This window comes from Balaenoptera acutorostrata, chromosome 5 (assembly GCF_949987535.1).
Source record: "Balaenoptera acutorostrata chromosome 5, mBalAcu1.1, whole genome shotgun sequence".
Classification (NCBI taxonomy): domain Eukaryota; kingdom Metazoa; phylum Chordata; class Mammalia; order Artiodactyla; family Balaenopteridae; genus Balaenoptera; species Balaenoptera acutorostrata.
Window position 1 is genome coordinate 131,824,086 of NC_080068.1, and position 16,838 is coordinate 131,840,923.

A 16,838-nucleotide genomic window follows, 5' to 3' on the forward strand; every position below is an offset into this window, starting at 1 on the left:
TTAAATTATGTGATAGCCAGCTTCCAAGATGCCCCCCAATGATTTCCACCTCCTGACAGCCAGGTCCTTGTGTAATTTGTCCCCATGTTGTATTGGGCTAACTTTGAGTGGTAAATAGGACTCAGCAGAATTGATAGTTCGTCACTTCTGAGATCTGTTATGAAAGACACTACAGTTTCCATCTTGGCCATGCCTTCTCTCTTGCCCTTTTCTCTTGGCTCACTTCTACCATGTCATAGGAGCCCTAGAGAGAAGTCCGTGTGGCAAGGACCTGAGGCCACTGTCCAAAAGCCAATGAGGAACTGAGGTCAACTGTCAGCAGGCAAAGGAGTGGCTTATAAGAGCCCCACCATCAGAGACATGTAGCTAAGCTGCTTCTAAATTCCTGACCTGCAGAAAGTGTGTGAGCTAATAAATGTTTAAGCTAAGTTTCAGGATAAATTGTTCTATATCCATAGATAACTAATACAATGACTTTCTAATATAAATAGCATATGTATGTGATTAAATTGTCTTGAAAAATTAAGAGATGGAGAGGGGTCCAGCAGAGACCTGCTGGGGTCATGTAGTCCTGGAGAGAGAAGTCTGCTCCCTGAGTGGAGAGAGAGGGCTCAGGGTCTATGGGGTGATGGACAATCTCTACCCATGAAGCTCTATGGAAAACGTGAAGGAGTAGTCATAAGAGATACTAAAAGTTATCTAAGTTCACCCAGAGCAGCCGTCTCCTCTGCAATCTTTTGACAAGTGACTGAGAAGATCTGAAAGCAAAAGAAGAGATTCACTTAGGATGTTTGAAATTTGTATGGTGCTGTGGTGAGGGCCTGCTCAAGCTGTTCAAGTGCTGATGAGGGTGAGGAAGAAGTTGCTTCTTTACCTTTTAACCTCTCAATTATAAAACATTAATTGACCAGATGATAAATCTGTCAAAGCTACTGGCACAGTGTGTGGAATAGTTGGTGTGCAAGATGTTTTTGTTTTTGTTTTTTTTTTACTCTAAAACAAAGTATTCTTGCAGTGTTTTAAGTTCTAGAATGTATTCGTCAAACTTCAAGAGTTTTGGACAGACTTCAGAAAACAGGTGAGTATCCATCAAAGAAAGCAAGAGCTCCTCAGAAATAGACTTAGTTGCTAAACTAGCAGCATATGCTCAGTATCATGCCACATTGCAGAGTCAAGTGAAGACTAAAGTGGCATCAGTCTCCATGGATGTTTTGCTGAGATAACAACATCTTTAGCAGTAGCTTTTTGAAATGTCTTACTGGATTTAAACATGCACCCATAAGACCCACTGTGGAAATAGCTCAGAAAATGTGAGAATCCATGTTCTCATGTGGACTTCAGCCTATCTTCCCCAGTCTTCTGGACTTCTGTAATGATGATATTTGCAAATTTGAATGTCTTATATAGATATAAATCATTGGAAATCAGTTGAAGCCTGGACTTCTGATACAATATATATGGTTTTGACGTTCACCTCATTGGTTGATGTGCTGATGGTGGGGGAATAGCCTGTCTGTCCAACAACTCTTTGACGTAAGTAAACAAATTGGCAAGCTTTTCTAGTGGAATGATTTAATGGTTCCAAAGGCTTATGCCTGAGTTTTCAAAAGGAGTTTCAGAAAGTATAAAGGACTCAGTTTTTGAATGGGAGTAGAAGTGATTGACAAGGCATTTACGTCAAACATAAGTAGCAATGGTGGAAAGGGTAACCGGAGAAAGAGGCATACCCATGCAAAAATAAAGTGAAGATAATACAGGGACCTCATGTATGACCCATTAAATCATCATTTTGGTTGATATTGACGTATAGGTTATCAAATTGAAACACACAATGTTATAAAAAATAGGATAGACGTTTTGATGTATTATTGATTTGCTCAGATAGAGGAAGTAGAGCAAAGTGGGGAATGGTTCAAAGAATGAATGATATTGGAAAATATGAAGTCCTTAAATCTTTCTATGGCATGTATTGCAAGCATTAGAAAGGTGCTGGCTGATGATGCCTTATGATTGGGATTAATAGTCTGACTGGTTTTGTTACCATGCATCCTACCCTTCTATTTTCTCTTTTGGATTCTATGATATTAACATAACTGAACTCATTCCACTCAGAAGTTATACAAAACTTCCTTTTGAATGTTTTGAACACTTTAGAGAAACCAGGGCCATCATAGAATCTTTAAAACAGAAGTTCCAAGTCACAGACATCACATGGGAATAATATTAGAAGGGGCAGATTTTATGAAGCCGTGTTTAGTATGTATAGTCACAGTTTAATAGGAATTAGTCATCGTCTCTTGAGGATACATTTGTATGGATGGGAAGACAATTATGACCAGTGGGTAGAAGTTGAGACCCTGACCTCTAAACTATAAGGTGGTATCAACTAACTGGATATCAGCTACAGCCTTGAGAAAGGCACAGACAGATTCATCAGAACAGAAAGCGAAAGTCCCAATCCCAGCAATGCAAAGGATATGAGAAAAAAGTTACATTGCATCTGATGAGCTGCTGTATGGAGAGAATTGTAATTTTGATCCCAGGCATATCCGAACAGTAAAGCTCTCTCAGCTTCTACATTTAACAAGATCCATCAGCTGCTCAGAAACATTGGGAGGGGAATTTTACACAGAACAAATTTATAACCAGCCCAACTGTACCACTGCACTTTTCTACTGGGAAACTGCAAAACATAGAGGATATATCAGTTCCATATTTGTCAAGTGTGTGGAGAAACTATTTTAGTCAACATGGCAGAAGGTTCAGTGTATAAAGGTGGCCAATTATGTTCTAAGTTCTAAGTTTTTGAAGAATTTTGTAGTATTTTCTGAGCTACAATTTATATGCATAGTTAACAAGAACTGAAATTCTAACTTTTTGGTAAAATTAAAGTAACAGTAACTGGATTAAAGGATATGATCAGAGAAGGGTAGAGTTGTCAATGTATAGGAACTGCAGATACAAATGCAGGTTTTCAATACAGGCTGAATATTTGGAGGTTTCAGAAGTTATTCCAGTCATATCTTTAGTACTCTTTCTTACAGAAATGTGAAGGAATATCATCATGGTTCATCACCTAATTATAGAAGGCATAATTAATTCTGAGTTTGTTAGCATTTTCTGCAGCATGCTGTAAAATTTTACAGAAATATTGTTATTCTCTGATTTTTATTTGGAGTTCTGTATAAAACTGGAAAACAGTATGCACTGTTGTACATTATACATATTTAAATGTTATATTTTGAAAAATGAAAATTTCCCTAACGCTAAAATATTTAACTGGAATGATTGACAAGATATTATTCACGGGATTTCATTCTCCATGCTGAAGAGCTGGAGAAAAAAATGTTGTCCTAAGTTGATTTTATTTTTCTTGCTAAAAAATACATTCCCTCCCCCCAGAAAGTGATTCTGTTGTTTTCTGGCATTTCCCTTAGTCTCTGAGGTAATACTTGTTATAACAACATCTCAAAATAGATATTCTGAAATGCCAGGAGAATCAAAAGCTGTTTGAAGGTAAATTAATTTCAGATTTCAAAACTATTCCAGCTCTACTTTAAGTTCCCAAATTTGTTAAAAACCTAATCTGCATGTGAAATTCTTGATTTTCTTAAAATTTAGCACGTGATAGGGATTGTCTTTTATTGTATCCAGTAATAATTTTAACAATAATTACTAACTCTGGTGATTTTAAACATTCTCCTCCAAAAAATTAAAAGAAGGTAAAGGTAAATGAAGAAAGATTTACATTTTCTATTTTTATTTTTATTATTTATTTATTTTTTACATTTTCTATCTTTTCCAAAAAACTTTCTAGTAAGTTGTGACTGAATAAGAGAAGTTTAGCTTTTTCCAGCAAGGCCCATAAACTGAATTGTCAGAAAATTAACTGCATATGTTCTAAAAGTGCTGCTGGAATTTATCCTGGCCTTTTCAAATGGTAATATTGATTATTTCCTCTGAAATACAGGTAGAGCTAATTAGAAATTAATCAAAATGATTAACCTCTGCAGTCCTTCAGCCAATAAATCACTTTAAAAGATGTCAATGGAAAGCCCCAGGAGACCACTTTAAGTAAGATTTTTGTTTGAAGTTTAAAATGCATAGAAAGCTAAAAACTAGCAATTTACTAATCAAAAATATTGCCCTAGTTTGGGTACAATAGCATTGGTAATGTTCACAGGTTTATTTCATTTTCTGCAAGAAGGATTAACAACTTAAACTTGCTACTAGAAATAAAATTTATTTTTCTATTGTGTAAGAGTATATAGGGCCATATGTCTCTTTGGAGATTCTTTGGGGACATAAACATAGTTAAAATCAGCACAAGTTAATTTTCATGTGTCAAATATATGTAGCTTCAGGTGATAAATTAATGGACACACCCCCTAAACCAGCGGTTCTCAAAGTTTTGTCCCTGCATAAATTGCGTAACACACCTGAAACGTGTTACAAATGCAAATTTTACAAAGCCCCACCCCAGGTCTTCTGAGTTAGAAACTCACAGGATCTGGGCCAGCAATCTGGGTTTTAACCAATGCTCCAAGTGATTCAGATCCATGCTTAAAATAGAGCAACACAGTCCTAATAAACCAACACTGTTGAGAGAGATCCACTGTAGAAGGTAGCACTCTCATACTTCTCAAATCTTACATGTTGAGGAATCTTTCAATAAAACTTAAATTCTATAAGACTTTCAAAGCAAAGATTGAAAGACCTTTGACGTTTCAGTGAATTAAACCCAAATCTGGAATTTCATAACTCGGGCACAAAACCCAGTTGGTTTGTTGGGGCTAACACAAAACAGGGGGCTGTTTAGGGAACCAGAAAAAGCACGAAGCATATAGCTTGGTCTCAGTAAGTTCTGATGATTAGTTCTTTGAATTGTTCATATGCAGATATGTTCTATGAGCTTCCAATTCCAAGCAAAATGAGGCATTGGCTATTTTAGAATTTCCCACCCAACTATGAAATATACATCAGTAACACCACTGCAAAGAGCTTTCCTTGTTGGAAGCTTGTGAACAATTAGAGGGTAATGAGTTTCTAATATCTAAATACAATTTGAAGTTCTGTTCATTTGGGGAACTCTTTTAAGTCCACTGATAATGAATAGAAAAGAACAATGCATAGAAATTTTATGTCCTAGCCATAGTGCCAATTGTTCAATTTAATCATCCAGTTTTTCCTTTGTGGTTCAAAATGGATTGCTCACCTTGGATCTGTCTTTATTTTTTCTTGTTAATATAGAGTGTGTGTGTGTGTGTGTGTGTCTGTGTGTGTGTGTGTCTGTGTGTGTGTTTGGGGGGCAGGCAGGGAAGAGGGAGGTATTTAAACTCATCCCTCTCTCTGCTGTGTATGAATAAAACTAAAGCTGTTATCAATTTATTATCCTATGGATGCCCAATTCCATCAATATTTGTATTATTATACTATATATTTTATAATAATTCATTAATATGGAAGCTTATTTTTAGAACTTTTTTAAAATATAAATTTTTCAACTGAATTTATTCTTTTAATTTTTATTTGACAAATGTCGAGGTAAGTTTCATTATTCATATATTTTTGGATATTTAGGTCACTATCTCTATAGAGTTAACATTTTGGTTTTTGGTAAATTGATAAAGTGTTTGATTCACACATGAAATAGTTATAGATAGATATAAAAATATGCCAGAAATACTGCAGTTTCTGATCCAGACCATTGCAATAAAGCAGATATGGCAAAAAGCAATTCACACAAATTTTTTGGTTTCCCAGTGCATATAAAAGTTATGTTTACACTATACTGTAGTCTACTAAGTGTGCAATAGTATTATGTCTAAAAAATGTACATCCTTAATTAAAAAATACTTTATGGCTAAAAAATGCTAACCATCTTCTGAGCCTTCAGTGAGTCATAGTAGTAGTAACTGCAAAGATTCTAGGATCACCATAACAAATACAAAAATAATAAAATATTTAAAATACTGTGAGAATTACCAAAATGTGACACAGAGACATAAAGTGAGCAAATGCTGTGGGAAGATAGTGCTGATTGACTTGATAGATGCCGGGTTGCCACAAACCTTCAATTTGTAAGAAGTGCAACATCTGTGAAGCACAAAAAAAAAAACCCCAAAAAACAAAACAGAAAAAAGCACAATATAGCCTGTGTAGCTATATATCACCAAACTGTTCTCCAGAAAATCCGATATAGTGATCTCTAACTACAGTATATCTATCTATCTATCTATCTATCTATCTATCTATTTATATATTGTATTATATATTATATAGCCAACTGCATTGTGTTATATATTATCTAAATACAGTATATATTGATATAATGTATTATGTAATATAAAATATTTACAATATTTATATATACAATTATATATGTAATTAAGTTAGAATGAAAATCAGAATGTTTGTAGCCAGCTCTGCAAAGCCATAATGTTTTCTTACGAAAAATCTTTAAACACAAGCTATTTTAAACTACGTAATTAAATGTTTTTTAAAAACTATAAACAACATAAAGCAACTTGTTAATAAAAGTATTTAGCCCGTGACCTCACCTAAACTCACATACTACTCAGTAAATCACTAATTAGTTTACTTCAAGCTGGGAGGCTGGTGGTAAGCACCTGCAACTGATCATGAAGGCAGCAATGCATAACCAACACTGTCCTGCAGAATCGCCTGAGGGATTTAAATCCACACATGGACCTGGAGTCCAAGCTAGAGCTCCCAGAGAAGTTTCAAGGTATGAAAGGAAGGACATTTTGTCTTCATTCGTGGTAAGGAATTTTCATTTTAAAACAGATAATCTGTGCAATATGTGATCCATCAGAAACCTGAGAAAATAAAGAATCTCTGACATGCTGCTGTTTTACACATCGGCTTTTCTGAGGCTTGCCTGGGATGACTCTTACAACTAGTGTTTCGGTTTCTCCAGTTCATTCTCCAACTATTCAGTCATTCTGCATAGTGTTACAGGTATCCTTAGAATGTCCGATGGTTGCCCTTTCCCAACTTCCAGCACTTCGGAAGGTTTGTTCTCTTTTGCTGTTTTTCTTTCTCGGGTTATCCATCATTTCAGTGGCCCTTTGTTTGTGAGCGGAAGCAGAAACCTGTGTTTAGTATTTAACCAAAATCAGAATTAATGGGATGATCCAGTGTCACCATTTCGACCTGGAAAACCTCACTTTCTTTTCTTTGGAGGAAGAAGCTTTTCTTCTAGGGTAAGTTTGAGCATTGCTTTTGTTCGGATTGACCAGATCATGTCTAATTTATTTCTAGTTTGGATTTATTTTGTTTGTGCTCTATACACATACTCTACATCTGATTTGTTTTAACCTTTTAGTTTTTGGTTCAGAGAAGAGCGTTTAGGTTGTTCTCAAGTTTCCCTCCATTCCTCTGGCCCACAGAGTCCGTCCTGTCTGCCTCTGTCATCATTACTTCTGCTCTTCCTGGTCTCCGGTCAGCTGCTTCCTCTCTCAACCAGCAATCTTTCCACTCCAGCCTATTTTTAAAGATGTTCTGCCCTCAAGTGCTAGAAATTCCATGGTCTTTTAACATTTACATGGGTAGTTCAGTCTAATATTCTTCAGATTCCTATGGCAAATAGTTTCCAGAAGTATGCCCATATTCAGGGTAATATTTCTTACCTTCATTTCTTCGGGCCAGGATGGTTCTAAAATATGTATTAGACCAATCTAGAAGTGTGGGAATTATGGCCTTCCAAATGCTCATATTTATATGCACAGGTACAAATTACTGATGCTGGAATATGCCACTTGAAGAAACAGTCTGGCATGACTGCAGTTTTAAACCAGCATATATCAAGTACTTAGAGCTGTGGGAAGGAAAGCCATGTAATTTTCAGTCCTCTTTGTGCCAATAGCCCAACGTATCCCGTTTCACTCCAGACCATGCTGTTCTTTGGTTCCAAGTCTCCTTAGCCCATAATGCTTACATTAGGCTCCTATTTTCATTCTTGCAAGTTTTTTGGACTTCTTGACTGATCTTGTGTCCCCAGCTTGAGGCTCTATGCTCTAAAGAACTTATGAGTCAAACGACCTCTTAGATTTTCTGCCTCTGGTTGCCTAAGGTATGTCCATGGTCTGATTCCTCAAAACCCAAACCCTGGCAACTGCTGGCACTATGAATACTCTGTTTCATCCCATGTGGCTGGATTGGAGCACCCAAAATTTAGTCAATGCATTCAAACTATCTGAAGCAGTCTGCATGTTTGGTTGGATATCTTTTAAAGTAATAAGCATGCCAGTATTCATTTATTTAGATTCTTCATTGATTCTGTGATGATTACTTTCTGTGTAAAATGTTTTTCAGCTCCCAATGATAATACTCTCACTTGATCCTATTTACCTGACTGAGTGGAAAAATTTTGTCCTCTTAAACCAACTACTAAGGGAATTCCTTCATCCCCCTCTCTAACCAGCTCACTGCATCTGTGCTAGGAGCAGAGTTCACTACTACTGTAGATATATCAAGAAAGGATTTGACATGGTGATTTAAGAAAATTCTATCCAAATACAGGTGTCCATAACTTGGGAAATTATTGAATTTTTAAGTGATGTCATATTCTTTGTGTTTCTTATTAGTTACTGACTGCTTCAGTTACCTGCCATTGCCATAGTACTCCACAACAAGCAGCTGCAGAAGCTCAGTGGCATATACAGCCATAAGTATCCGTTGTTCACATCTCTGAGGTGGTTGGGTTAGAAGACTGCTGATCTTGGCTGAGCTTTTTCACAGGTGGCATCAGTTGGCTATTGACCAATCTAGGCCGACCTTGGCTTGACTTGCTCATATATCTGCAGGTCAGCTGGCTCACTCAGGTGTCTATGGATTGCCTTTGATTCACATGTCTCATCTTCTCCTAGGAACAATGGGTTAGCCTAGACTTACTTTTTTTTTTTATGGCAATGGCAGATGACAAGAGAAAATATCCCAAAAGTTCAAGCCCACTTCATTCCTCTGCTTGTTTTGCATCTGGTAAAATCATGTTGGCCAAAGCAAACAACATGGCTATTCAAGAACTGAGTGAGAGGACACTACAAAGTTATAAGGCAAAATCCCTGGGTAGAGGAAGGGTGAAGAATTAGGACCACTAATGCATTCAATTACCACATTCACTGACAACACGGGAGGAAGACATTTAAGGAGATTGACACTGCAAGTCCAAATTGTATAAAAATATACAGAAAAAATTATATTTGTAATATTATCCCTTGGACGTCTTCTCCCAAGCATGAAGTCAAAACTGCTAAGTACAATTGGTGTAGACGCATACCAAAGGAAAAACTGCCACTTTCACTAACTGCTTTCTATTAGGAAGTGAAAATTATCTAAGTTTTTGTGTTAGTACTATTTTCAGGGAAAAGTATGTGCAGTTTGTTTTTTCTTTTAAAAATAATTATAGTCCTAGACTACTAATGGGTACAGGGTTTCTTTTGGAGATGATGAAAATGTTCTGAAATTAGATAGTAGTAATGGCCACACAACTCTGTGAATATACTAAAAACCATTGAATTGTATACATTAAAAGGATGAATTTTAAGGTAGGTGAACTAATCTTAATAAAGTTGTTATTTAAAATATTTAAAATTTGAAATATCTTCAATGTTGCATATATAAGTAAGAAAACTATATCATATACAATATTTTCAACTTTTGTGCTTAAATTTATGAACAGTAAAGGAAAATTTTTTAGTAGTTTTTTTTCTATGCAGAATTTTGGAATGCGTTCTTATAACTGATTCTGGTATAGTTATGAATTAAGTGCGAGTAAAACCTTAAAATAAAACTAAATGAAATAGTGTAAATCAAAGTCCTAGAAAAACATAAGCATTATAAAAAAGGATCTCATTGTTATAAAAAGTAAACAGGTATAAGTTTATGATTTATAAAGTATCAAATATACTGTTAAAATATTTGTCTGTTATCTAGGCTTTTTCCCTCCCTGAGTTCCATTTACCATGAATCACTAAGAGCATAATCACATTTTTATACAAAATGTAATATAAGAACTCTATGAAGTGCATATTATATACAAAGTCCAGGTGCTGAGAGAAGAGTAGGAACATATTGATGAATAGGACAAGGTCTCCACCTTCAAAATCAAAGAAAATTTTAATACTGTACCTGGATTTTAATTAAAATGTTTTTTCCTGAATTTAGTTTTGTTATTTCCCTGGGTTCTTTTCCAGTGAGCCATTTAATTAGAAAAGATGCTATTTATGGATTTTCTGACATTATAACATAAAGTTAATATCTGCAGTCTTAAAATGTGATGCTAATATTGTACCTTAAATTTCAAAAAAAATTGTTGATGTGACATTCTCATAGAGACCTTGTCATCCACACGGAAGAAAGTGCTTGAGCAAGCTTTTGGTACTTAAAGTTATGATTCCATGTTATGAGTCTTCCATTAACAAAAAGTTTCTAAACCAAACATGCCAAATTAAATAAGGCTCTACATACACAAGAATTATTATTTTTTAAAGTGTTATGAGTGTAGATTAAGCTGATAAACTAATTTATTCTCTTTCTTCTCTGATGTTTTTTTTTTAACAGAAATAGAGGTCCAAATGTACTAGGTTGAACCAGATGAAATTGTCATTTTGTAGGCTACAAATGGTCAGATACTGACAATTTTATGTGATTCAAACAAATGAAAGTACTACTGAGAGGCTCTATGTTGAGATATGCAAAGGCACACTCATAAAAATGTATTCTATCCTTTATAGTAAGATGATATTAAGTAAAATCCCAAATTGGTTGGCATTAAAGTTCATCATGGTTTAATCCCTCAAGATGACTGGTTTCTGAATATAGAAGCAACATTCTACTCTTCTATATATCTGTGATTTTGTTGCTAACAATAGTATAGAGCTTTTAAAGACAATTTATTTACCGCAGTTAAAACCTGTGCCATTCTAAATAGGTTTTACTGGATTACTATCTAACCCACCCTCATGATTCTCTCTCAAAATTAATCTAAACCTGAAAAGAGGACAGGGAAGCAGAGGACAGAATATTGTGTTTAATAGAAAGATTTATCTTGAAAAGAATGTTTTAGTGAGAATCATTAAAAACTGCTGAGTGTATCACTGAAGTTTATCAAGCTTTGGAATAGATCATCACCAATAAGCTGGTTTAAGACATGGGATATCCACCTATTAGTACAATTATTTAAATTTCTTTCTGCATTAATTTTTTTATCTATATAATATCAGTCATAATATCATTTCTTTAGCATCATTGTAGAGCTGTTGTTCAGATTAAATATTGATATGTAATATTCATAAGCACTGTTTTAAAATTTTAAAATTCAATAAATTTTAAGAACTATTCAAAATTAATACAAAAATTGTATTAATTTTAAATTGCAACAGTAAAATCATCTAAAAAATTGACAAAAATAATCCGTGTCTCAATAGTATTTTAAAGAGTATTTTGACGTAACAGTGGTCAAAGAAAATGGCTCTATTTTTAAAACATTGGTATAACGTAGTACCTTTATAATAATCCTTCCATCAAGAAATCCTCCCTCCCAGATTTTACATATAGGATTGCATTTTCAAATCTTCCTGAAACAAAGTTCACTGAATTGTCCGCTTTCAGATTTATGTATAATTTGAAACACTACCATAGCCTGAAATGTCTTGTCTTTTCAATTAACTAAACTAATTTTATTGTCCCACAAATTGTGAATTGACTTTTGCCATTTACATTGAAAGTAAGTATGCTTATACAGTACATCATCTTTCAAGAACTATAATCTGTGTATTAAATATAAGGTGATTTATTGTATCAGTTGAGATGGCTTAGCTGAATACATGACTCAAATTGACCGAATAAGAGAACATTTATTATCTAATGTCACAATAATGTACAACTAGTCCAGGACTGTTAGGCACATTGGTCCGATGATGTTCTCAAAGACACAAGGTTCTTTTCACCTCTCTCTTCCACCATGTGCAGTTTAATTTTATGCTCATGGCTGCAAGAAGACTGTAGTAGATTCAGATGAAATATTAAGATATGAAAATATCCAGGCAAAGAAATGGACTATCTCTTTCTATGTTCTCGAAGGAAAACTGAAACTCTTTATAAAACTTTTGCTCACAACTCACTTGCCAGGTTACGTTTGTATGCAAATCACTGCCAAGGGGAATAGAATTGCCCGTACTGGCTGAGGTAGGTCATTTAGGGTGGGAAGGATGTCAGCCACAAAAATCACCTTAATTGTACACTATTTCATTATTCTCATATAGAGTCATCATATGCACAAATCTTAACATAAAAATACAGGCTTCTGAGATGCCTATTTTTATATTCAGAGGCAAGAGGAAATCTTGTACTCCACATTGGCATCTAAGTAGCTTTCAATTGGTAAGAAACAAAACAAAATAAAAATTTTATTTATTTTATCCCACCTCATATAGTTGTTCATTATGCAGGCTTCTGTTTTCTCCATAAGGGTACTCTCTTCATGCCAGGAAAGACACCGAGTTACCTGCTTTCCACAAAAACTTACAAAAGACAAGATGTTGATCAGGTGGTCAAAATATGTTCACTTCATTTAATTTCAGAATTTGCAAGTAAGAGTAGTTAGAAACCCCAGCTTATGTACTCAGAATTTTAGTATTTCATTATCACATATAAACTGATGAAAAAGAATTATCAGACATTTGAAGGAAGCCTTTAACATGAAAAAATGTCTCAACAAAGAAAGGGAAAAAAAGGAATTTGGAGGAAATAGAGAATATTTCATAAATAGAAATCTCAGGTATAAAATTTTAAAGGATGGTGTGTATTAAAAAATAGAATCCTATAATAAAAAATATTTAAAGAACAGAATTAACTCTGTGTGTATATAAATTGTGTATATATAACTATATATAAAGATATACTTGATAAAAATTTCAGTTTAAAAAACAAAGTACATGGGAATATGTAAGAAAAAATATATCGAAGTTAGAGGACCAATCCAGAAGTTGCAATATCTAATAATGAGTTCCAGAAAAATGTAACATAAAATATGGAAGTGAAAATTATATTTAACTATTATGCAAATGTCCCATAGCTGAATAATAGTTTCCAGAATAGTTTCCACCCATAGCAATGATTGAAAAAAACACCTGTACCAAAACCAGTCACCCTAAAATTTCACAACAGTGGATATAAAGTGAAGATTCTAAATTCTTAGAGAGGAAGAAAAAGAAAACAGGCCACCTACAAAGGCTCATTATACAGAATGTCCTCTGACTTCTCACTGGAAGCTAGAAGAATGTGGAATGATGTTTTCAAAATCCTGAGACAAGGTAGTGCTTATCCAGCCATACTACCAACATGTGTGAATGTTGCCAAAGAGGATTTTCAGATATTCAAGGTCTTGATGCACATATACATCCTTGAGAAACTAACTGGAGTTTGTGCTCTGCACAGTTGAATGAGAAAAACAAGAAAGTGGAAGAATGGGTACCCTGGAAAGAGAGCTTTCCCAGAGGAGTGAAAGAAATTTCCAAGTTGATGGGCAAGAGAAGGAAGTCCCAAGATGATCACCAAGCAACCAAGCAGTTAGTCCAGAGAACAAATAGTTCAGATTAGAGCTGGAGGACAAAGGACTTCAGGAGGAATGTCTCCAAGAAAAAGTGAAACTGAATGGGAATGTGTTTGGGTCCTTTGAGAAGATCTTTAGAGATTGTTTGAGGATGAACTTGTGATGGTCACACTGAAAGGTGACCAAATGAAAAAATTAACCCCAGGGCAACAAAGAGTTGAGCAAAATATGAAATGTAATGTTAATATACTACATGGAGTATTCTATTATACATGGCTTAGCTATGAATAATATTTGCATAGTCATGACAATGCAAAATTGACTGTTGACTCAACCATTAAACACTAAAAATCAGATTTACCTAATTCTATTGGAAGAAAGTTTGTGTGTGTTTACATAGGTGTATGTTTATGCATGTGTTTCTGTTTATGTGCTTTAGCAGAAAGAGAGCAGGATAAGAAAGTTCAATCCTTCCCTTCTATTTCCCATTTTCAGAGGTTCATAGATACTGCTTATGATTGAATAATCAAGAAAGAACAGAATACTTACGTGATTTAGAAAATAGAAGTAAATAACAGAAGAAACGGGTAGAATGTTGAATGGAGTATGGAATCTGGAATTTACAATCTGAGGTATGGAAGAATAGAACAAGAGACTTGGTGCAAGATTCACAGAACTATCAAACTTTCAATGATAAATGGTATAAATTTGCTAAAATTGAAAACTGCAGAAGCAATAGGTAGAATACTTCTGAAAACAAAAACCAAGCTAATCTTTTTATTTAAATTTTTTATACAGCAGGTTCTTATTAGTTACCTATTTTATACATATTAGTGTATACATGTCAATCCCAATCTCCCAATTCATCCCACCACCCCCGCCAAGCTAATCTTTAGTAGCCTCCAAGTGAAGAAAGTGCATGAATGGCCATGGAAACAGTTTTGTTTTTCATTTGTCAATTATTTTGAACCGATAGAAAAGCATACCATGTACATGTATAATCACTTCAAAAATTTAATAATATGATATATGAAGAAAAAAAAGAAAACCAAGGACTATCATGATATATAACTACCCTCTCCAAAATACATACATTGTTTTAATGAAATGATGCCTGGAATATAGGCACAAAATAGACAATAAGTATTAATAGAATACCTTGAAGAAAATGTCATATAATGAAATCCTCACCTTCCATCCTAATGGTTTTTAATTATTAAATACACAGTTTAAAAGTAGAGAATAAATTGTGAAAATATCTCTTCAAAAACTTTAACTGGACACTTGCCTATCTTTTAAATTTTCCATTCAGTAAAACAAATGATTTGCCATCTTAGTGATTTCATAATTGATTATTCTGGAAAATTAACATTTTCAAATTTTGATATTTTATGCAGTAAAGGCATTTCATTTTTATATTATTTGTATTACACTAACGGAGTTAGTAAATAGAACATGTATCTATCCCAGAATAGCAACTACCTAGTAAATAGGTCCAGATGTTTAGGATAACAACTTTCCACCTGCATGTCTTTAGGACTTCTTTGCCTTCTCCCTCTCCACCTCCCACCAAGTTCCCTTCTGTCATATCTTATTTAATGTAGCAGATGTGGAATAACTAGAGACATACAACAGCTTTTTAAAAATTGAACAATAACAAATTTTATCAGTATGGCAATAAAAATATTCAAACTTAGAAAACCTGCGTGCTAGAAAACATTTAAATAAGTTTATATTTCTCACATGAAGATTCACTGATTTTTTTCAAAGCATAGTTTACATGACAGCTACAAAGAACTTGAGGAGGGGGGAATGGATTTTTGTACAATACATAGTCCAATCTAAATGTAATGGCTGCCTTTGAACCGAAATAGAGTTAGAGAGAAGTTTAGTTTCCTGAGTGACAGAAGATAGCCGTATGTAATGTAAGGAGTGTGTCTTTAGAGAAACCTGTCCTGTTGGGATAAAGGGAACTCCAGTAATATCTTGAGTGTACCTGAGGGTGGATCTGTTCTTATGCAGATGCAGTAACCACGGTTCTGTATGGGAAGCTCCCTTCCAAGCATGATGCTTATTTCTGTGCCAAGCTACTGAGGGAGAGAAAAATGATTACACTATATGTCCAATTGATTCTGCCTCTCTTGTGGAGTGTGTCAAATAAATTGCATTTTTCCTGAGCCCATTTAGATGGAGTATTATCCTGCTGTGTTCCTTTGGATCCTGTACAGATTTCTGATTGCTGAATTGTAACACTAATCATAATAATTATCTATGTAATAAGTTCACAATATGAATTGTTACAGATGGTCACATTTTCTATCACAGAGCAATCAAGCTTATTTGTACAATCTACTTGCTCCTAGATAAAACAAAAGGCAACATGTAAGTTTCTGTATGTTCATCACACATTATAAGTGGCAATTTAGGTCTAGTACATCAGAGAAAATGAGAGATGATAAGAGAGTGCTAAAGAACTTTTCAATAAAGCATATTTGGATTTTGCTATTAGTTTTACAGATATTATCATTATATATCCAATTAAATACTAAAGATTTGTTGTTTTTTTCACAGCAAGCAATTTCGTTTTTCCTATCTAGAATCTGAAATTCATTTTGACAAAAGAGGACATGCAAATGAATTATAATTCAAATACAATAATATAAGTTATTGAAATAGAATGTAGAGCAAATTTATAACCTTCAAAAAACTGGTCTTCTAGAACTGACTGCAGTTGGAAACAGTTTGCCCTCTGTGTCATTTTAACAGTTGCCATGTGGGCCTTTAGTTAATGAGCCAGATCTGGTCACCATTTACAGGTAGTGACAGAACTGAAAAGATTCTTTGCTGATATTGATACTTTGCTGAAGAGATATTTTATTTTTGTCTTGTTGCTGATTCTGAAACATGGCTCATTTTGCTTACCAATGTTTTGTACTAGTATGCCAAAAAATTCATTATAGCAAAGGGAAAATTACTTCTCCTCTGACTTTTATTTAATATTTCATCAAAATCAAAGGAGGCTTTTGCAATATGAGGGTAAATGAACAGCACATACTTGAAAAGACTAGCAGCCTTGGTTGATTTTCTTATGGTGCCTAACTTCTGTCTATTCATGACCAGATAGAAGCACATATTCATATATATCTATCCATCCATAAAGGGGACTACATCCCATTTCTCTGCTCAGAGGTTCTTTTTGATTTTATTAATGGTTTAATTTTTAACCAGTAATATTTTATACTGGTCCACCCTGAAATAAAAA

At 34.3% G+C, this 16,838-nt stretch overlaps 1 pseudogene; it reads left to right on the forward strand.

The window, feature by feature from the left end:
* The first annotated feature begins 1,872 nt into the window (after nucleotides 1-1,872).
* On the forward strand, nucleotides 1,873-2,413 carry LOC103012660 (MBT domain-containing protein 1-like; annotated as a pseudogene).
* The last annotated feature ends 14,425 nt before the right edge of the window (nucleotides 2,414-16,838 follow it).